At 39.2% G+C, this 24,568-nt stretch overlaps 2 long non-coding RNA genes across 2 annotated transcripts; both read left to right on the forward strand.

Annotated features, from left to right (window-relative positions):
• The first annotated feature begins 3,517 nt into the window (after positions 1 to 3,517).
• Positions 3,518 to 5,071, forward strand: LOC110922506. The gene is made up of 3 exons (XR_002583213.2): positions 3,518 to 3,658; positions 4,128 to 4,181; positions 4,795 to 5,071. It is a non-coding gene; the product is annotated as an uncharacterized LOC110922506 (long non-coding RNA).
• Positions 5,072 to 9,880: 4,809 nt separating this feature from the next.
• LOC110922505 lies at positions 9,881 to 11,434 on the forward strand. Its single transcript, XR_002583212.2, has 3 exons — positions 9,881 to 10,021; positions 10,491 to 10,544; positions 11,158 to 11,434. It is a non-coding gene; the product is annotated as an uncharacterized LOC110922505 (long non-coding RNA).
• Positions 11,435 to 24,568: the final 13,134 nt, after the last annotated feature.

The raw sequence follows: 24,568 nt of genomic DNA on the forward strand, positions 1-24,568 counted from the left end.
CTTTTTGACGTTGCATCAATACACATCCATAACCTAACTTAGAAGCGTCACAATAGACTATAAAGTCTTCAGTTCCTTCTGGTAACGCTAGTATGGGTGCATGGGTTAATCTTTGCTTAAGGATTCTAAAGGCTTCTTCTTGTTTTGTTCCCCATTCAAACTTAACAGATTTACAGGTTAACTTGGTTAAAGGAATGGCTATTCTAGAAAAGTCTCGAATAAATCTTCTATAATAACCGGCCAATCCTAAGAAACTTCTAACCTCGTGAAAGGAGACGAATGGTGAGAGGGGGTAAAATACCACGAGAATCCTGAGAAGGATCCTGTTGCTGTTGCTGCTGCCACGAAACGAGAATCCTGAAAGGAGACGACTGCCATGAAACGAGAATCCTGAGAAGGATCCTGTTGCTGTTGCTGCTCCTGCTGATACGGAGACGAGTGGTGAGAGGGGGTAAAATACCAGTCAATGTTCCGGAATCTCTCCTCGTGGCTGTCCGGACCGCGATAAGGGGATCCGTGAAAGGATGACCCATCGGAGATTTCGATGGGGTGGTTTGGTGTTCCGGATGCTGGTTCCACGGGGTCCGTGTCTTCATCCATATCGTCAGCATGGTCTCCTGAGAAATGATCCTCAGGTCCTAGTGGGTTGAATCCCACGGGTTCTTGAAGGTAGTTAGCCGGGTTGAACCGGCTTTGGAATGCGGGGGTAGGGTCACCAAAAGAGTGGTGAGAATTGGACCTTTGCAATGGAATGAAAGAAGGTGGTTGGTCGTTGGGCTCATTCTCTGATTGGGGCCCAAAAGAATGCGGATATGAAGGTGAGGAACTGAGGGAGACTGACCGCCTCCCGGGTTCAACATAGAGCCTCCACGGTTCTTGTGGGCTCGTACTTATCGTGATGGAAGGTTTTCGCCGGTGTGAGGGTCCGGCTTCATGATCGTGGCTCGTGAAAGGAGCCTTTCCCCGTCCGCGTCTCATTCGTGGTGGCATGATTAAACCTGTCAACAAAATGATACAACAACATATATATATATATATATATATATATATAATAAAATAAAGACAAAAAAAATGAAATAAAACAAAGCAGAGTTTGTCCTATGTTCTTTGTCTAGACTCGGAACTCGAGGAATATGCATTTATTTAACTGAGATTAAACACAGAAGGCTAGTGTTTAATTCACTCAGCGTTGGCTCTGATACCAACCTGTCACACCCCTATTTTTCACGTGTCACCGGTGGGCTCGGTGGGGGTTCCGTGACGTAGTTGATATCGTCATAGTTAAACATACAATATATAAATGCACAGCGGAAGCAAAAGAAAGATTTATTTCAACTTAATATTATTGTAATATCCAAGTATCACAAAATAGTCGAAATAGATGTCACACCCTGGCTTTGCGGAAGCGTGGTTATTTTGGTGTGACTTCTTAATACCATAGCTTAATCATAACAAAGCTATATGAATTAAAACATGCAAGAATCATCCATTAAGTTTTAAAAACCAAATACAGTTTCATTGTTTAAAATGGGATCACGCCCTAACAACCATAACCTTGTTCAACAAACAATACAACTTAAACATAACATAAACACAGTTTAAGGACTGTGACTTGTCCAGGAAAGAGTCACATTCCCTAAACCCCGGACGATCTTGGGAACTAGTGCAGCGGGAAAACGTGCCATACCGTGCCAGATCTTTTAATTCCCTGAAATACATGTAAGTTGAAAAATCAACAATAATGTTGAGCGAGTTCATGTGTAAGTGAGTAAATAAACCTTTGTATTTATCAAAAATCCTGGTATGTAGCAAATAAGGAAAAAGAGATCACCAATGGTTTGCAAGGCCATTGATATGTGTGAAGTGCAAGTAGGAAGACTCAAACCTAGCGGATTTTGCGTTGGGCACAAAGTCACCCCGAGGTCCGTTATGCTGGGCCTGGGGCTGGGCTCGCTACACCCAGATAGATCTACCGCTACTGTCCCTCGGTCCTACAATGAGGATTAATGGCCTCAAGTTGCGCCTACCCACTCACATGATCTAAGTAGTAACCCTCCTTACGCTAACCATACCATGTATAAAGTACTCGTAAATAGTAACATGTATTTCACCCCCGCAGTTTAGAAAACTGAAAACAGTTAAGAGAAAAGGGGGACATGAACTCACCGTCAGTGCGTCTCTACCAAGTACTCCGAATGTCAGCTGTGCGACGACCTACATGTACTAATTCTATTAGACGGATGGCCGTGCCTTAGCTTTATAGTTTAGGTTTTTGGGAAATAGTTAGACAACTATTTCGTGTTTATATTTTGCATGTACTTGGTAGTTAATCTCCTTCCCAAGGATGGGGGATTTAATACATGTGCGTTCAATTTATAATATTAAGTCTCACTTAATATATTTTCATTTCTAATTCCAAATATAAATATTTTTCTTAAAAATATTATATTTCCATTTCACATAATTTTTTTCCCCAAAAATAATACGTTGATAAAATATACGTTCATAATCACTTCTGTATAATGTGTAAGTTACGTTTTAGTAATCGTGTGGTAATAATAATTACCGTTGTAACTTATATGTTTATCGTGAAAGCGTTCGTATTATTTTAGATTCGTCAACGTTTGTAAATATTATTTTTACTCTAAAAATAATATTTGTGTATTTTCACAAAATAATCATAAACAGTGTTGTGAAAAATTATATTTAACAAATATATATTTTTCACGTTTAGTTTTGTGAAAATCCCACCTCCGAATATTTGTAAATAAAGTCGTGGCGAAATATATTTTGAAAACATGTCAAAAATAATTCTAACACTTGTAAATAATTCTAAGTATTAGGTTTTAGAAAAATTTCGCCAGAGTTTCCTCTGTAACTGGAGGTGGCCACGCTTTCAAGCGTATCATTTTCTTTTACAAAAATCATTTCAACAACTTCTTGATTCAATCAAACAATTTCCGACACATCAAACTAGTCGACAAGTATGTAAATTGCATAATCGCATGAACTTGTAGTTTTTCCGAAAACTATAGTGTAGATCCCGTTATATTTTGTGGATCTTTGTATAAAATAGTTTAATCTCGTAAAAACCTCGTTTTTAGAATAAATCCATCTTTACAACTTCCCGTCATCTTTTACAAAGATTGTTATTTTGTCGAAACTTTTCATTTCACAAGTGTTTATACACTTGTGGTTTGTAAAAATCATACTTGTTAGTGTGTCATCCGACTTTTAGAAAACATGCTTTTCTCGACACTTGGTCCTTTGAAAATACCACTTGCAGATACGTAGATCCGCTAGTTTTAATGTAACACCCCAAAAACGTTAACTAGGCATAAGATAAGTTAAAGAAATTTATTTAAAAAAAAATATATCATTTGGGCATAAGTTAGAATGTAATAATAAAAGGGTGGTGTTTAAATTAAATAAGTAATTGAAATAGGGGGACTAAAGATGTAATTGGTTAAAACTAATTACAATAAAATGATAAAAGATAAAAACCCACACACAGATCGTGTGTGTGGGTGTCTGCTCGATCGAACAAGAGCCAGGGGAAACCCTAGCTTCACCAATCCTACCAAGAAATCAGTAAAGATTCAGAGAAAGTGAAAGCACAATCAGGAAATTTCAAGCTCTTAACTTGTTCCTTGCAAGAGTAAGTTCAATTTCATGAATTAACAAATTGTAGGAAGGGGGTTTATATCAAATCTTGATTGCATGTTATGAAATTTATAAAAATTAAGTTAAGATTATGATATAGAACCAGAATTATGTCCGATTTCTAGCAATTTTATTGTTAGTAGCCAAGACCCAAGTTGATGAGAAATTACTAGGGTTAGAATGATCAAGTTTTGGTATGTGTGTGTGTGTGTTGTTGAAAAATAACCTTGTTTATGATATGAAATCACTAGAAAATATGATATGGAGTAAAGCTTAATTGATTGTTGTTGAATGATTGAAGTAATTAGCTTAGAAATATATGTTAGTTAGATGAGTAAATGTCCCGAAAATGCGAAACCCGCCATGTGTTTGATGAAATGCTTGAATGAACAACTATGTGTAATTTAGAAAATAAAAGAGAGAGATTTCGGGTATTAAACGAATGAATGTATGTGTTGATATAGGCATAAAAGAAGAAGGTTCAAGCTCTAAAAAGTTGGAAGGCCCTCAGGATCGAGGTATGTTCCGTTGCATACAAACCTTTGTTAAATTCTCTTTTTACTTAACTTGATGTAGAACTATCCTTGTATGACAATCGTGGTAAATAGCAAGTAAATAACGAATCCTTTGTGGATTTGGGTATGCTAACGAAAGTTGTGTTAAGCTATACATTTTGACCGATTTAAATTAAATCGAGTCAAGTAGAGATGAATGCCATCCGTTCTAACGGGTAGTTTTGAATGCCATAAGTAATGTGAAAGTTATAATCCGTTATGCGGATAGAACGAAGAATAATGCGTATGCTTGACTCTCAACGAGAGTGTTTATGCCAACCCAATTAAACGGGTCGAATATGTATGCTTAACTCTCAACGAGAGTGTTTATGCCAACCCAATTAAACGGGTCGAATATGTATGCTTAACTCTCAACGAGAGTGTTTATGCCAACCCAATTAAACGGGTCGAATGTGTATGCTTAACTCTCAATGAGAGTGTCTATGCCTAACCCAACTATTTGGGTACTCGAATGCGTAAAAGTAAGAATGTTTTGTAAGGATAAAGCTTAAACGAAAGAATTATGATTTTTACTAGGGTGATAACTAACCTTTTAAAATGTTGATTGTTAATGTAGGTAAAACTCCGCTATAGGCGATTTGGGGATATGGAGCGAGTACATGATCAAGCCTTATTATACCAAGCGCTTCCGCTAGTTTTTATACATGCTTTGGGGTCCATGTTTTGTTACTTGTTTAATCTTGTTAGAAGTCTTACACTTGAAAACTTGTTTTTTTGTTTGGGTAGTTTAAAGCTAGTAGGGTCGTAGGTGAATATTGTATATTATGTCAAAAACAGGGGGCATGTCCGTTTTACAAACGGGTCATGCCCAAATTTTGTAAAAATTTTTAGTATGTGATAAAGTTGGTATTTTGATGTCCGAAAAATTATTCTTTTGTAAGTAATCTAACAGTAATGAAACGCGGACCTTACATTTAAACACTATTTTACAAGTAAAAATACTTTTACACAAGTTCATGTTTCTCGTGTGGTAGAGTTTCACCTTTTAACCCTTGTACCGTCCGAAACAAGCTTATGTCAAGACCCATGATCTTAACCAAACCGGGTTAAATGGTGATCCGAGCTACCACAACGTAGATCGGGCCTAAATAATCACAACTTTCAAGTACTACAACTTTTACACAACTTATATGCTTTTAACCAACAAGATTCATGTTTTTAGTAGACTTTAAAGCTTCAAAATGCAAGTTTCCGAGTTTTAACCGTTACAAATCTTATTAACCACCTTAGATTAGTTCGAGTATGAGTTTTAAGCATTATACCTCTAGCTCGGGGCTAGGGAAGAATCTATGCGAAGAAGAGGTGGATAAAAGCAAAGTAGAAAGGTCCTTCGCCTTCCGTTAGCTCCAAGACTCCTCGTATGCGACCTTGAACACTTGTGTGTGCTTGGAATGTGGAGATCAAGATCGAAAAGTGGTGGTGTGTTCAAGAGGGTGTTCAGCCGTGGGGTGAGCAAGAGGGAAAGAGAGAGAGTTTGTGGTGAATTGTGATTAATCTCATGTACACATACAAGTTACTTATAGGCAATTAGGAAGTTTATGATCCAAGGGATATTGTGTACTCTAGATATTAAGCACAAACAATTAAAATAATCCAAGTTGTACAAGAGGTGTCCCCTCTAGTTATGGGGACTTATGAATTATGATGTATTGAAAGTTTGCGTTAATGATGAATGTAAATGCTGCTTTATAGATGGCTGATGCAAGAAACGTTAATGAAGGTGATGACACGAAAGAATGATGAAAGCTGAAAAAGCGAGTAAGTTTTAAAATATAAGAATGCGAACGAAGTAATTATGGATTAATGAACTATGATGTATTGAAGCTTATGAATTATGATTTAAGTTCCCATCCTTCTCAGGAATGCCCGTTTTATGCTCTTGTCAAGCTATTAGAAGATATAATAAGCTATGTAAAGTTATGTAGATCGTTAACAAAAAAAAATTATAAAAGTCGAATGTAACTTATGGAATGGCATGAAATGAATGACGAATGTATAAAGTGGAGTTGGAATTCGTATGAAAATTTGGATGAAAGTATGCTTTGCTAGAGTTACGCATTAGAGACTTGTACCTTGTACATGAATGGTGTAATGCTTATGTGTATTAATGATTTGTTTTGTATGGTTAAGAGGCGAATACGTGCTAAATGTGAATCATATGAGTTTATTAGTAAAGGATATGTTGGAATTATGAAATATATAGTTACCTTGAATGATAATTGTTAATTGTAGAATAATGAAACATTAGCATGTAAAAGTACGTGTATGTGAGTGTATATGTGTATTGTTTAGAGGATCACGTAAATTGTATATATCATACAATACGAGTATGAAATGCGTAGGATATTAATCTTATGGACTACCATATTTAGATGGATACATGTTCAAAAGTTTAAAGTGTGTAAGCAAGACAGTTGACTTTCTTAAAGTCAACAGTACATGAATATTATAGAACGGCCATTAGACTCAAATGTTAAAGTAAAGAGTTAATGTATTATGTATTCAATGATTTAGGTGTTATGCTTGATGATAGTTAGATGTATGGATTGGAAACGAGATAACTATTAATAAATGTCTCATTTATACGAAATTCGATTAACGAAAGTCAATTAACGTGTGAATAGTTGTGTGTATGCTCACATAAGCTAACGATGTTACGAACGTAATATTACGTAAGGATGGAAATCTTGTCAATTGACTCAAGAATGGATGGCAAATAGGGTAAGAGTAAGCGGTGAAGCAAGCATGAACATGGACACTAAAGGTAAGTGATTTTGCCATCACTTCGAAATTATCCACTCAAAGATGTATGCGTATTTGAACAATCGAAAATTAAAGTGGAACGTGTAAATAAATGAGAAATGTTAAGATACATTTTGGTTGAAATGGTTGGCTTATGTTAAACCGGTAAGACCTCAGTATAGGGGTAAAACCGGTCATAGATTCTAGTTGAGAAGTTTTAAGGCGGAAATGAGAACTTGGTAATGTTAATAAAAGATATGGAGAGAATGTTAGATGAGGTATTAGCCAAAGACATTTTTGTAAATATGTTGCATTGAAAGAAAGCACAACGCGTGATACAGTACTTATATACAATAGGTACTAAGCGATGAATAACTTTAAAAGGTCAAATCATAGAAGGTCAGTAAATAATAATTATTTACAATTTTGGAAATATTACGTAAGAAATGCAACGTATAATGTGGGATACTCATTAGTAAGGAACATGCTAGAGAACGTAGGTGAATTAACACCAAATACGGTGAACGAACAGATGGAAATGATATATTAAGAGATGGTCATGAATTGACCAAAGTTCAAGAAAAACACAAGAATCATCTCACTTATGTCCGGTCAAACTAGCAAAAAGGGGTCAAACGATTCTTAAAAAAAAATTGGATCAATATAAGAAAGAAAGATAAGGATGAAAAGTTTAAGCTTACGATTGAATGTAAATCAAACTTAAGAAAGAATGGTGGGAACACCACTAGAAATAGGATGTAGAGTGTCGCATAGGGACGCGCTACATGAATTAGGACATGGAATTAGTGCTAGGACCCAACACTTGAAAATGAATATAGAAGATTAATACGAAAATATATCATAAGAAATGTCATGGTAAATGATACGACAGGAGAACGTAAGATACGGATGAAAATATTAGAATAATGGATTCAAACTAGTAAAAGTGAAAGGTAATAAATTAAAAGTTCGAATCCGTATGTGAAGACGAAATAATCAAGTGAGGATAAAAAAAAAAAAAAAAAAAAAAAAAAAAAAAACTAAGTACCAAACTCAAATAAGTTATACGGGTCAAAGGGCAATCGCTATTTGAACCCGGTATTTAATGTTCGGTTTGTCAAGTTTATTTCTTATAGGTGAGCATAATGTATGGGCATGCTTTGTAACAGTTTGGAAAGCATTAACCGTCGTAAAGTGTAAATAACGAGTCAAGAGTTTTGACCCGCGCCAGGTGCGTATAAAAAGATTATATGTTATTAGGAGCTTAAGGCCCGACTAGAGAATGGTGTGTCAGAACAGGATAACTGATACCCATATGTAAGAATGCATTTGCAATTAGACTTTAGAAAAGTCAAACGAAATAATGAAGTCCTTGCAATTAGGAAAATATATAGTACAAACGTGTGCCTCGATACAACCACAATAGGTGAGAGGGTGTTAGTCTGACCTTGAAAGGTTAGACAGCGAAAGTTGGAGAAATAACCAATAAAAAGAAGGATTGTATGTAAGAAATGGAATGTATGATATGTTTAACATGTACGTAAGAAAATTTTGAAAGACACGATAGGTGAACAAACACCCTGTAGGACACAATTATGAAAGGTTATGTACTGATTATTTATTTATAGATAAATATGATGGAACTTTTAGTGAAATGATAATATTGAAGCTGGTGGGAGGATGCCCACGAGTGAGAGCATACTTCATGAATAAATGAGAACAATTCTGGTATGGAAGGTACGTATAAAGAAGCGAATCGATCCGGCACACGGATAACTGACTTATGCACTGAAGGCGAGGTTAGTAAAATGTTTAGTTCTTGATTAATGATTAAGAATCCGTAGATTTAATTGTAAGAGGGAACAAAATGAATGGTAGAATAGTATGGTATGATATACAATAATCGACTTGTAGTGGTCAGCGTGAGAAGGTATGAATGTTATTAAGAGGAAGAATTAAAGGCCTTAAATGAAAGTTTGAGTTGAATTGGTTAAACATTAGTATGGTGCTCGTACGCAACATATCTAGTTGTTATCATAAGTAGTTCATGCAAGGAGCTAATAATAAAGTGTGCGAAGGATTAAGTTTAAGGCTAAACTCAAACTTGTAATTAGCTCAGGTGACGGTAGTAACCGTAGAATAATGCCTTATACTCGTATTAAATATGAAAAAGTAATTAGGAAGTGGGTAGCTTTGTATTAGTACCACTAAGTCATTAAATGTCTATAGTATATGTATAATATTGTGCTAAGCCCTCATATGATCAAGAAAGTAATTGGAAGAACGTTAGTGAATGCATGAACATGTTATGCTTATTTAGAAAGATAGAAACAAGCCGTAAGCATAAGCTCATACGATCAATACTATACATTGGAATAAATTCCAATGAACGAACAACTAGTGAATGATGTATGCTAGGAACTAGCATTATAAAGTGAAAACGACACTAATAAGAGCTCTAGATCAGATTCTGACTTATACGTGATTATGAAAGTAATTTGCTCGAATTAAGAACGGAGGGACAATGCGTACAAAGACGTTTATGCATGAATGAAGCTCTTGCCAAGATCTCGAATGCATCTACGTTGTAGTAAGCATTGTGAATGAAAAGATGAAACAGTAGGAGTAGAATAGGTCTAGTTGGAATGAGAAAGGTTTCGGGGACGAAACCTCTTTTAAGGGGGGTAGACTTGTAACACCCCAAAAACGTTAACTAGGCATAAGATAAGTTAAAGAAATTTATTTAAAAAAAAAATATATCATTTGGGCATAAGTTAGAATGTAATAATAAAAGGGTGGTGTTTAAATTAAATAAGTAATTGAAATAGGGGGACTAAAGATGTAATTGGTTAAAACTAATTACAATAAAATGATAAAAGATAAAAACCCACACACAGATCGTGTGTGTGGGTGTCTGCTCGATCGAACAAGAGCCAGGGGAAACCCTAGCTTCACCAATCCTACCAAGAAATCAGTAAAGATTCAGAGAAAGTGAAAGCACAATCAGGAAATTTCAAGCTCTTAACTTGTTCCTTGCAAGAGTAAGTTCAATTTCATGAATTAACAAATTGTAGGAAGGGGGTTTATATCAAATCTTGATTGCATGTTATGAAATTTATAAAAATTAAGTTAAGATTATGATATAGAACCAGAATTATGTCCGATTTCTAGCAATTTTATTGTTAGTAGCCAAGACCCAAGTTGATGAGAAATTACTAGGGTTAGAATGATCAAGTTTTGGTATGTGTGTGTGTGTGTTGTTGAAAAATAACCTTGTTTATGATATGAAATCACTAGAAAATATGATATGGAGTAAAGCTTAATTGATTGTTGTTGAATGATTGAAGTAATTAGCTTAGAAATATATGTTAGTTAGATGAGTAAATGTCCCGAAAATGCGAAACCCGCCATGTGTTTGATGAAATGCTTGAATGAACAACTATGTGTAATTTAGAAAATAAAAGAGAGAGATTTCGGGTATTAAACGAATGAATGTATGTGTTGATATAGGCATAAAAGAAGAAGGTTCAAGCTCTAAAAAGTTGGAAGGCCCTCAGGATCGAGGTATGTTCCGTTGCATACAAACCTTTGTTAAATTCTCTTTTTACTTAACTTGATGTAGAACTATCCTTGTATGACAATCGTGGTAAATAGCAAGTAAATAACGAATCCTTTGTGGATTTGGGTATGCTAACGAAAGTTGTGTTAAGCTATACATTTTGACCGATTTAAATTAAATCGAGTCAAGTAGAGATGAATGCCATCCGTTCTAACGGGTAGTTTTGAATGCCATAAGGAATGTGAAAGTTATAATCCGTTATGCGGATAGAACGAAGAATAATGCGTATGCTTGACTCTCAACGAGAGTGTTTATGCCAACCCAATTAAACGGGTCGAATATGTATGCTTAACTCTCAACGAGAGTGTTTATGCCAACCCAATTAAACGGGTCGAATATGTATGCTTAACTCTCAACGAGAGTGTTTATGCCAACCCAATTAAACGGGTCGAATGTGTATGCTTAACTCTCAATGAGAGTGTCTATGCCTAACCCAACTATTTGGGTACTCGAATGCGTAAAAGTAAGAATGTTTTGTAAGGATAAAGCTTAAACGAAAGAATTATGATTTTTACTAGGGTGATAACTAACCTTTTAAAATGTTGATTGTTAATGTAGGTAAAACTCCGCTATAGGCGATTTGGGGATATGGAGCGAGTACATGATCAAGCCTTATTATACCAAGCGCTTCCGCTAGTTTTTATACATGCTTTGGGGTCCATGTTTTGTTACTTGTTTAATCTTGTTAGAAGTCTTACACTTGAAAACTTGTTGTTTTGTTTGGGTAGTTTAAAGCTAGTAGGGTCGTAGGTGAATATTGTATATTATGTCAAAAACAGGGGGCATGTCCGTTTTACAAACGGGTCATGCCCAAATTTTGTAAAAATTTTTAGTATGTGATAAAGTTGGTATTTTGATGTCCGAAAAATTATTCTTTTGTAAGTAATCTAACAGTAATGAAACGCGGACCTTACATTTAAACACTATTTTACAAGTAAAAATACTTTTACACAAGTTCATGTTTCTCGTGTGGTAGAGTTTCACCTTTTAACCCTTGTACCGTCCGAAACAAGCTTATGTCAAGACCCATGATCTTAACCAAACCGGGTTAAATGGTGATCCGAGCTACCACAACGTAGATCGGGCCTAAATAATCACAACTTTCAAGTACTACAACTTTTACACAACTTATATGCTTTTAACCAACAAGATTCATGTTTTTAGTAGACTTTAAAGCTTCAAAATGCAAGTTTCCGAGTTTTAACCGTTACAAATCTTATTAACCACCTTAGATTAGTTCGAGTATGAGTTTTAAGCATTATACCTCTAGCTCGGGGCTAGGGAAGAATCTATGCGAAGAAGAGGTGGATAAAAGCAAAGTAGAAAGGTCCTTCGCCTTCCGTTAGCTCCAAGACTCCTCGTATGCGACCTTGAACACTTGTGTGTGCTTGGAATGTGGAGATCAAGATCGAAAAGTGGTGGTGTGTTCAAGAGGGTGTTCGGCCGTGGGGTGAGCAAGAGGGAAAGAGAGAGAGTTTGTGGTGAATTGTGATTAATCTCATGTACACATACAAGTTACTTATAGGCAATTAGGAAGTTTATGATCCAAGGGATATTGTGTACTCTAGATATTAAGCACAAACAATTAAAATAATCCAAGTTGTACAAGAGGTGTCCCCTCTAGTTATGGGGCCGGTTACAAGGGGGGTCTTGGTTCGATTCCAACAAGATAGTTAGGGTTTAGTTTGGTTAACTAGGTTAGATTAGGGGTTAACTCGGTTAGTGGTGTGATGTGTTCTATAGCGGGTGTTAGGGTGTTCAGGGACCCTAACTGGCTCAGAAAAAGACCAATATTGTTAATGTCAATATTTTTATGTTTCGGGTAAAGTCCGGTTGTTCGGTTGGATAGTAATCCGTTAAAGTGCTTAAATAAGCTTTTAAGTGTCGTAAATAACATTTTTAGTGACACAACTTATATCTCAAAGTGTCAGGAATATTTTCCTCATGTTTTGGCACTTTATTAGTTAGCCAGAAGCTGGTATGTTAATTAAAGTGCTGTGTCTTGTGCTTAGAGTACGTTTTAGGCACATCCAGTCATTATATCTTATTCCTAGAGACGCAGTTCTACAACCCTTGTATCCCTACACTCACTATGGGTGTAGTAAAATATTTCTGGCTCATCCAGGCCTTAGAGGCAGTGTCTGCCTGATGCTGGCTCTATCAGCATGTTCAATAGGTTATCCGTTCAAATGCTACTGTGCTTTTGTGCATCATGTTTGTCACTAAGGTTCAACATGTAAATAGCGTAGTGACAGTATGTAAAGTGTGATGCAGGAATATACAAGTACTAGAAATCAAGTAGCAGTTCATCAGCAATTTCAGTTAAGCACAGTAATTAAGCAGCAATTAATTATTAATTAAGTCGTACGGATACCTGGTTTAGTGAGGGTTGTCACAATAGATCCACAGGCGGATCCAAACAAAGAGGAAACTTTATTTCAACAGACTTCATGCATCCTAAGCTTGCGAGACTTCTACGGATGCTAAGGAGTGGCCAGCCTATTACGCGTAGTACCTGCACTTAGCCTTTTTGGAAAATACGTCAGTTTACACTGGTAAATACAATTTAACTGACTCATTTTGAAAATGTTTAAAATTGATTTTAAATGCCCGTGGCACAAAACTTTTTATAACTTGGGATAATTATTTGCTTAATAATCTTGTAAAAGAATTACATGTCTGTTATGCGTTCAGTTGCCCGGGTCGTGCCGGGTTAAAGATTAATAGACACACCACTTAATATAATTCCGCCGCGAGACTTCTCTCGACCGACGATTATACTTTATTGAAATGCACTACGGGTGTACGCCTACACCCGTGTGCTAAGGTCGTGGCCATTCTTTGAATGATGCCAAGGATATCCGGGACATGGTCATTAAACCCCCAAAGGCGTTAAACAAACAAAACAACATTTTTAAACGGGTTAATTTGACAACACTTAGCCACCAACTGGTTAAGGTCAATTCCCCGACCAAGCGGTATTTTATATACCGTACCCCAAGCCCGTATAGGGAAAATAAGTTAAACGTATTTACCTGAGCAAAGTATAAATCAAATATAGCGAGTGCACGTAGCTTTTACTGGGCTCCTAGATCTGGAAATTAAGGTTTTAATAACCTATTAGAATCCTAACGGGTCTTAAGCTTAGACCGGTTAGTTTTATATAAAGATTACGGTTTTAAACGCATGATAAGGCGAAGACCGGTTTTAAAGCAATCCTAATCCGTTTATAATTCTACTCATCACATTATCAATATATAGTAAACACATAACATGAACAAATAGGCGAAGATTACTAACCGATAATCTTCACAATCACGATGCAACCGAAACAGGAGGACCAAGGTGTAATCGGAACAGGAGAGGGGAACCTTGTTACTGCCGTCGTTTGGGTGAGAGGTAGGGTTTAGGGTTGTGTTGTAATTGTGAGACAAGAGAATGAGTGCGTGTGTCATTGAATTATAAAGTCAAAATCTACACAAGTGGGCTGGTGGTGGTTTGTTAAAGTAATTGTGATATGGACCGAATATACCTACAACTTAAAGAGTGTCTTGGGCCGGTTGTGCTTTCCAAATAAAATACTAACTTGGGCTGGTAACTCACAACAATAGTAACTCACAACCATACGTATCAGTATTTAGGCCAAGTCCAACCGTTTATTGATTGGCGTTACATGTTACGTTTGGGTCGAATTCACTTAAGTATGATACGTGTGACATTCTTAATCAAACAAATAAACACACAGTGCACAACTACCAAATATGATGACACGTTTATTAGAGTCACGGTTCGAACAGATAAATTACGAAACCGGAGATACTAACCATGGAACGAGTTGTCACATCCTCCCCAACTTGAGAGAAATTTCGTCCCGAAATTTGACAAGTAATCTCAGGGGATGAAGCGAGAAATCAAGATTGTTGCGAAGTTTGCTCAGGTGTCACATCATCCCCAACTTGAAGAGGAATTTCGTCTCGAAATTCACTTGTTTCACCCGGTTTAGACTTGTCGTTAGGAAAAAGATGAGGATACTTAAGCTTCATTTGGTCTTCCCGCTCCCACGTGAACTCCGGTCCACGTCTTGAGTTCCAACGAACTCTAACAATCGGAATACGACTATGTTTACGTATCTTGACCTCCCGATCCATGATCTCAATAGGTTCTTCAACAAACTGTAGCTTCAACCAAACACTTCTTCAACTTGAGAAACGTGAAAGACATCGTGAACATTACCCAACTCAACAGGTAACTCAAGCTTGTAAGCGACCTTACCGATCCGCTCCAGGATTTTAAACGGCCCAACGTAACGCGGATTAAGCTTACCGCGCTTCCCAAAGCGTACGACGCCCTTCCACGGTGAAACTTTCAACATAACCCGATCACCTACTGCAAACTCTAACGGTTTGCTACGCTTGTCAGCGTAGCTCTTCTGGCGGTCACGCGCTGCCGCCATGCGGTTCCTGATCTGAACAATCTTCTCCGAAGTTTCCAGTACAAGCTCGGGAACCGTAATCTGACTGTCTCCCACTTCGGCCCAACAGAGAGGAGAACGGCATTTCCGCCCGTATAATGCTTCGAACGGAGCTGCCTTGATACTAGTATGGTAGCTGTTGTTGTAGGAGAACTCTATCAACGGCAAATGTTTCTCCCATCCTTTCCCAAAATCAATCACACATGCCCGCAACATGTCTTCAAGCGTCTGAATGGTGCGCTCACTCTGTCCATCCGTCTGTGGGTGATAAGCAGTACTCATGTCGAGGCGTGAACCGAACGATTTGTGCATAGCCTGCCATAACTCAGAAGTAAAACGCGGATCTCGATCTGAAATGATAGAAGTTGGTACCCCATGCCTAGCTACAACCTCCTTAAGATAAACTGCTGCCGGCTGTGAATACTTATCTGTTTCCTTGATCGCCAGAAAGTGTGCTGACTTCGTGAGACGGTCGACAATCACCCAAAAAGTATCGTTCCCAGCCTGCGTTCTCGGTAATCCCGTAACGAAATCCATGGCGATTTGTTCCCATTTCCACATGGGTATCTCTGGCTGCTGGAGTAGACCCGAAGGTTTCTGGTATTCTGCTTTGACTCTGGCACAAGTCAAGCACTTACTCACGTATGTGGCGATGATAGCTTTCATATTCGGCCACCAATACAAGGCTTTGAGATCCTGATACATCTTATCAGACCCCGGGTGAACAGAGTATTGTGACTTATGTGCTTCATCCATCACGAGTTCGCGGAGATCGCCAAACAGAGTAACCCATAATCTCCCCATAAAATAGTAAGTGCCATCAGACTTTTGCTCGAACTTCTTGTTCATACCCCGCAAACCCTCTGCTTCAACGTTCCTAACCTTTAAGGCTTCGATCTGAGCCGAATGAATCCGTGTGGGTAGATCAGAACGAATAGTAAGCTGTAGAGCACGGACACGCTTCGGCTTCGTTTCCTTGCGGCTAAGAGCATCTGCTACAACGTTAGCTTTACCTGGGTGATACTTAATGGCACACTCGTAATCACTGAACAACTCTACCCAACGACGCTGACGCATATTCAATTCTCTCTTGTCGAAGATATGCTGAAGGCTCTTGTGATCAGTATAGATGGTGTATTTCGTACCGTACAGGTAATGCCTCCAAATCTTTAGTGCAAAGACCACTGCTCCTAACTCCAAGTCATGTGTCGTGTAGTTCTTCTCGTGTACTTTCAACTGTCGAGAAGCGTAAGCTATCACCTTCTCGCGTTGCATCAACACGCAACCGAGACCCTGAATCGAGGCATCACAATAAACCACAAAATCCTCGGTACCATCTGGTAGAGATAAGATCGGCGCGCTGCATAATTTTTGTTTCAAAAGCTGGAAAGCATCCTCCTGTTTCGTTCCCCAAGAGTAAACTACCTTCTTCTGTGTTAATGAGGTGAGTGGCTGAGCAATCTTCGAGAAGTTCTGAATAAAACGACGATAATACCCGGCTAGACCGAGAAATTGCCGCACCTTCGAAGGATTCCTTGGGACCACCCAATTTCTAATGGCATCGATCTTGGCAGGATCCACATGTATGCCCATCTCATTAATTATATGCCCCAGAAAATGCACCTCCCGTATCCAAAAATCACACTTAGAAAATTTCGCGTACAACTGCTCCCTCCTCGGGAGTTCTAGGATAAGGCGTAGATGCCGCTCATGATCCTCCTTGTTCTTGGAGTAGATTAGAATGTCGTCAATAAAAACGATAACGAAGTCGTCAAGGTATGGCTTGCACACGCGGTTCATGAGATCCATGAAGACCGCTGGTGCGTTGGTCAACCCGAATGGCATAACCAAGAACTCATAGTGACCATATCGCGTCCGAAACGCTGTTTTGGGAACGTCTTCCTCTCTGACTCGCACCTGATGATATCCCGAACTTAAGTCGATTTTTGAATAGAAACTTGACCCTTGCAGCTGGTCAAACAGGTCGTCGATACGGGGCAAAGGATAACGGTTTTTGACCATTACCTTGTTGAGCTCGCGATAATCTATACACATCCGAAAAGTCCCATCCTTCTTCTTCACAAATAGAACTGGGGCTCCCCACGGGGAAAAGCTAGGTCGGATGAAACCCCTATCCAACAGCTCTTGGAGTTGGTTTGACAATTCCTGCAACTCCCCAGGCACAAGACGATAAGGAGCACGAGTAATCGGGGCTGCCGCTGGGGTGAGGTCGATCTGGAATTCCACCTGACGATGTGGAGGTAAACCAGGGAGTTCCTCGGGAAATACGTCAGGATATTCGCGAACAACTGGAAGATCCTCAATCTTCCTTTCATCAGAATGTGAATCAGTGACAAGGGCTAAAATAGCAGGGTAGCCCTTACGCAGATACTTCTGAGCCTTCATTGCTGAAACAATACTAACTGGGGTCCCACCGCGATGACCCTGAACCGACAAAGATTCTCCACTAGGGAGGGGGACCCGTATGATCTTCTCCTTACAAAGAATCTCCGCCTGATACTTGGACAACCAGTCCATGCCGATAATCACGTCGAAACTTCCAAGAGTAATGGGAAGTAGGTCAATGTCGAATACTTGACCCAGAAGATCGAGTTTACACCCAACTAGGACATGCGAAGCTTCGATTGTTTTACCATTTGCTATCTCTACTATGTGTTTCATTACGAGAGGTGTAGGACTTAACCCTAACTGAGAACTGAACCCCAAAGACACGTAACTCCAATCGGCACCAGAGTCAAATAAAATAGAAGCAAATACGCCGTTTACTGAAAACGTACCAGTAACCACGTTGCCGTCGTTCCGCGCTTCCCCAGCTCCTAACACAAACCCGCGCCCACGCGCAACATTACCCCCATTGTTTCCAGCATTGTTATTCCCGTTGTTGCCCTCTGTGTTCTGCTTCAGCTGAGGGCAGTCTCGCTTGAAGTGCCCCTCGGCCCCACACTGATAACACCCTTTTTTAGTACCCTGGTTCTGCTGAGTCTGTTGTCTACCCGACTGCTGTGATGGCTGCTGCTGAGCTGGAAGTGTAGCCCTACAATCCCTAGCCACGTGCCCTGATAGGTTACACCGATGACAAATCCGAGCACACTGTCCCTTGTGATGACAGTTACACTTGTTGCACAAAGGTAGCTTCCCCGCATATGATCCCTGCTGTAACACCTCGAAATTTTGTGTCCAATGATGTGTTAACACGTGTCATTTGTTTACACGTGGCATCTATAATAAATAAAGGACTAATTTTGACAAACCTTGAAAGTATATAAATTCGAGGGTTATAAAAGTCAACAAGGGTAAATATGATGTATAGTATCCCTAAATAATGCTTAAACCTTCAAACGAATAATTTATAGATCGTACAAAATATAAAACGCGGAAGAAAGTGGGAGATTACAAACTACAGGGGTTAACTGTGTCAACATGTTTAATAATACCTCTGAGTGACCCTTTAACGTCCCAAAGACTTTGTAACGGTATTGTACCCTCACAAAAATAATATATATAAATTTCGCGAAGTTTCGATATGAAACGAGAAAGTTACGATCGAATTCGTAGAAGAAGGGTTAAAAGCGTCAACAGTGAAAGTTAAGGCTTTCCAATATAATGAATAAATAAACCGGGGACTTAATAATGCGGGTAATTAACACGAGGCCCCTATCGGTAAATAACCGAGGGCCAAACCGCAAAGTTACCCCTTCAGAACCGAAAGGCCAGGTAAATCATTACGAAAGATTTCGTTATTAATGGTCCGATTCTGTAATGATTGTAAAAGATTTGAAAAATTCTGAAAATATAACCTCACGCGACCCGCGTAAGGTTTAAACCTAAGTTGAGGCGGGCCGCGAGCTCCCTCTATTACGCGTCTGAATTGTTGATCCCAGGCGACCCGCGTACAAGTTGCATGGATTGTCCATGCGGGTCGCGTACGACGCCCAGATGCAGAATAGTTGTGGTTTCTTGACTTTTGAGCTCTTGAACGATCATTTGATCAATTATGGCAGCATGGGTGACCCCTACACGACCCATACACCTCAGGGGACATCTACCCATCATCATGGTCAGTATAGATTGTTGTGTAGTGAACTAGAGGGCATGGTTGCACTATAAATAGCACCATTGTGCTCATAACCTTCATCACTCTCAAAACACACTATCTGATCATTCTAAGGAGCTCTCTAGCTTTTCTTCTGCTCTATAGTCAAGAACACAACCTCTGTAAGTGATCTCACCCTTTGTGGTGTCACATTTCCATAGTTATAGCCTATAAAACGCAACCGTCGTAACTAACGGTTGTCATTGCAATATCTTGCAAACGATTCAGTCTTATGACGAATCAAAAATGGTTATGAGTTGGTATTTATGTGGGTATTAAACCTCTAAAATGGTTCCCCCTGATCACCACTCTAACTATGTCAAATGTCGAGTCAAACGTGCGGTTAAAAAGTCAACAGAAAGCTATTTTAGCGACTTATGCCTAATCTGTAATATATATGTTATGGAACCTGTTTTGACAATCATAAAACATGATAATAAGTATATAAACCTGTTTGCGCTCGTTTGAATCGATCATTTACTATATAGAACCGGTTCGGAGCCGAAAGTCGCAAAAGTTTGACTTTTGCTTTGACTTCAGTTCTGACCCGTTTTAGTGAGGTATGAATATACCTTAGGACTCTCTTAGGACCAGGTCACATGTTGGTATACGCCTCTGTGGTCGGTTCATGAGTTATCAGAGTCTTTTGCGCGATTCCGTCATTCGCCTAAAAGTTGACCGTAACGGCCTCTTAAAAATTAAAACGAGTATTTCGGACACGTGAACGGACCAAAACCTTGCTTGTTAAATTATAAGCATGTCCCTAAAGTTTCACGTCAATCCGAGGTCTAGAATGAGAGTTATGCTAAAAGGCGCACTTTTAAGAAAGCTTTGTATTTAACGGCGCAATTAGCATAACGCCCATCTAACCCAAGTTTTCGTCACCAAAACTTTTACCCACTGTGGTAAAATAATATTTTGGGAATTTTAAAGATTTTTAATAATTTTTACCTTGCTCATAACCTGCGGTTATGGCTACGGTTCGGTAAATACCGAATATGCCCTTTTTGGCCAAAACGGGAGTTCTACAAGGTCTTTTGACCCGATTCCAGTTGCTACTGGTTTTAAATAATAAATAAAGTATTTTAAGCTTTATAAGCTGTTCGGGAAACTCAGATTTCCTGTAGAACTCGAAAATCCCTTATAAAGTCTTTAAAATGACCGAAAAGCCCCTACGGGGCATAATATTGACTTAAACTCGTTACGGGCATTACGGAAGGTATCCTACTGATACCAAAATACTTTTAAGGCATATTGACTTAGGAATAAGCGTACGACTCTTATGGTTAACCGTTTCGCCTATTTGCGCACACGGTACGGCTCATGGAACTAGTTTCCGTGCAATAGCCGATATGGGTCAAATTATATTATTTGAACCCCAAAATCCAGAGTATGAACTATAAACCCATATAAAACAAGTCTCTGAACTTGTTGGGTCCAAATCATACTCCATTCTCGGTTTTCGCCTTTTCGTGCGAATTAACCATATCTATATATCGGAATCAACCGGTTTAAAGCTACGGCTAATACAAGGACCGTTAAGATTCTAAGAGGTTAATTAAAACCTTCGTTCCAGATTAGGAGCCCCAGTAAAAGCTATCGGTGACTTGATCTAAATTAAGGATTAATACTTGCAAAGGTAAATACTTTTGACTTATTTCCCCTATATGGGCTTGGGTTACGGTATACTAATACCGCTTGATTGAGCATTATATACTTCCATCGCTTAGGTGGTTAATTGATTAAATATGATTGGCTCATTTAAACAGTTTTGTTGCTTATAAGCCTTTGGGGGGTTTAATGACTGTTGTCCCGGATATCCTTGGCATCATTTTACGAAATGGCCACGACCATCGACATCCCGGTGTAGGCGTACACCCGGTATAAAGTGTCGACATTAAAACTAAAAGACGTAGCCGTTGGTTTCTGTACTACGGTTTTACGCAAACGTGGTGTGTCTATAAATCTTTAACCCGGCACGACCCGGGCTACTGAACGCATAAAAGAACATGTAAAACGTTCACAAGATCATTATGAATTTTCCCAAGTTAAAAAGAGTTTGTGCCTTGTGCATTCAAATCAATTTTAATAAACATTTTCAAATGTGTCAGTTGAATGTATTTACCAGTGTAAACTGACGTATTTTCCCCAAAAAGATTAAGTGCAGGTACCTAAACGTAATTGGCTGGTATTAGCTCCCTAGCGTCGGGATAAGCCTCGCAAGCTTGATTGCAGTATCTAATGGAACAATACTTTACCTTTATTTTCGATCCACTGTGGATATTCAACTCTGTAATACATTGATATTGTGATCAGAGGTTGAAATTTATATATTTATCTTATGCTTCCGCTGTGCATTATATAATTGTGTGGTTTGACTATATTGTTGCCAACATCGTCACGGTAATCCCCCACCGGGCCCACCGGTGAGACACGTGGACAACGGGGTGTGACAGGTTGGTATCAGAGCCAACATTGAGTGAATTAAACACTATCCTATTGTGTTTAATCTCAGTGACACAATTGCACATACTTGAGTCTAGACAAGAACTTAGGACAAATTCGGATTAATACTCCTTTTTGTCTTTATTTTTCGATTTGATTTTTAATAAGTTATTGGAGCAGGAAAATGCCACCTGTTATATTCCGAGGAAGAGGAAGGGGACGAAGAGGCCGAGGAGAAATCGTGACACATCACGATCAAGAAGCTGGACCATCTGGTACAAGATATCCTTCGATGACACGGAGCGAAGAGCCACAACGACGAAGAGATCTCTACGAACCAGCGAGGCATTCCACTTCGCACAGCTCAACGCCATCCTACCGGCACTCCTTTGGGCCAGATTCAGAAAATAATCCCAACAACCCACAACCTTCCTTCGTACCTCTGCAACGTTCGGTTTCGCACCGAAACTACGACGACCCTAGTCCGTACTACGTAGCTCAGTTTAATCCGGCTGACTACATACAGGAACCTTCAGGTTTTGTTCCACTAGGGCCACAAGACCATTTTTCTGAAGATCCCATGGAGGAAGATGAGGATCCAACTGAACCAGCTCGTGGTACGCCCACGCATCCGATAGAAGTATCTGATGGATCTTCATATCATGGTCCGCAGTATCAAGGCCCAGATAGCTTTATGGCCTTGTTTGACCGACATGAGTGGTACAACACACCATCTCATCAGACACAACAACCGAGACATCCACAGGATCCCTCTGAGGATTCACGCTTTGAGGCAGTTACGCCACCACCTCCGCCACCGGCACAACCAGTAATACCTGATCCGCCGAGGCGTAGGAGGACCAATGCTCGTATGTCTACACGAGGAGGAGGGGGTTACCACTTCAGCACTCCTCGACATTCAAGTAGCAGCCACTATCCGCCGCTACATGAAGAAGGACCTTCAAGTCCTATACAGGAAGCGAACTCCGCACCTACTGCACGAAATTCGCCACCATTTGGGTATGACCAACCCATACCAGCTTACACAGGTCCAACGGCTTACAACCCGTTTGAACCATCACAAGCCCAATACAACTACGGCTATGAGCGCGACCCATATGTGGTGTCGGCTAGATATAATGCGCGCTACCCTGACGGAGCACATGGAAACATGGGACCACCGGATTACTCAGCTCATGGGTATCCAATACCTCCCAGACCTCCAGTTCCGCATCAAGCGCCGCAACCACGATTTTCTCCTCCTGAACAGGAAGAAATACTCCATCGACTAGATCGTGTGGAGAGAGAGTTCGAGGAAGAAAAGAAAAGCCACCGAGGATTTCTCAAGGGCTTGGCGAACCTACTAAAGGGCAAAAAGAAGAAACGTGACCATTAACCCTTAATAGTAGTACTACTGTAATTTCTACTTTAAAATAAGTCCCTGCGTGGACAACTTATCGTATTTCAGTCCCTACGTGGACTTATCTTTAGTCCTTGCATGGACACCTATCTTATATTAGTCCCTGCGTGGACTTATCACTTATTTCAAAACCTCTATGGAGGTATGTATTATTTGAAAGACCCGTTTAGGGCAATATGTAATTGTATTTGAGATTTGGAATGTATGTTACGAGTTTTGTTTTAATATATATAAAAATAAATCAAAACCATTCCTTTTATATTGATCTGCCTAATAAAGAATCTTAAGGGGGTGAAACCTAGCTTGGGGTCTTTTAAGATCAGTCAAGATGGTACGACCTAGCTGAAAAGATTCTGATTTCCCTGTTAACCTCTGTACGCATGTTAACATTCATGGCAGATGTGATTCGTTATAATCACGCACGTCATTCCTATACAATAATCCTTTAAGGATTTCAAAACCCAACTAAATGATTTTTAAAATCGCGGGTTAAATCACCAATAAAGGTGATCAATATTATAAAGACATCCATTTAGCGATGCAATGTCTACGGGCCTATATTATAAAGACATCCATTTAGCGATGCAATGCCTACGGGCCTATATTATAAAGACATCCATTTAGCGATGCAATGCCTACGGGCCTATATTATAAAGACATCCATTTAGCGATGCAATGCCTACGGGCCAGTATTATTAAAACATCCATTAGCGATGTAGTACCTACGGGCCAATATTACCAAAACATCCATTAGTGATGTAGTGCCTACGGGCCAACCATATTAAGACATCCATTAGTGATGTAGTGCCTACGGGCCAACCATATTAAGACATCCATTAGAGGTGTAGTGCCTATGGGCCATAATAATTGTCTTATAAGACAAAAGGCAGTAGTAGTCTATGACTCTCTGTCAAAAAGAGATAAAAGAACTACGGTTCAACTCTCTGTGCCTTTGATTCTCTGAAATCTCGGCTAACATTATAAAACATCATCATGATTAGGCTTTATGCCGCCAATACTATTTATATAGTTGAAATAGGAGATGTTCAGATCCTAATATATAATGAAATAATAAGTTAACCAGATATGGTCTCTGTACCGTGGTTGACAAATTGTCATAAAAGACAATCATATAATAATCTCCTAAATTAAAATTTTGTTATCTTCTGTAACAGATTCAAGTTACAAATGGCGGATCCCAATGGAGAGAACAGCCACACGAATGAAGATGACTATGACAATGCGTCAGTACATTTGACAGGCGCACAGCTAAAGGCTCTGATCAACAATGCTGTCCAGGCAGCTATTGATCGTCAGAATACTGAGTCTCAAGGCAGATCTGTGTCAAAACCACCCTCTAAACCAAAGACACACTCCAAACCACCCTCTGAACCCAAGAAAGATGACGACAAGCATTCGTCTACTGAGCACAGCGTTCACCGCGATAGAGAATATACTGATGCGTCCAGCGCTAAGGGTTGCACCTACAAATACTTTGTATCATGTAAGCCCCGTGAGT

The sequence above is a fragment of the Helianthus annuus genome, chromosome 17, assembly GCF_002127325.2.
Source record: "Helianthus annuus cultivar XRQ/B chromosome 17, HanXRQr2.0-SUNRISE, whole genome shotgun sequence".
NCBI lineage: Eukaryota > Viridiplantae > Streptophyta > Magnoliopsida > Asterales > Asteraceae > Helianthus > Helianthus annuus.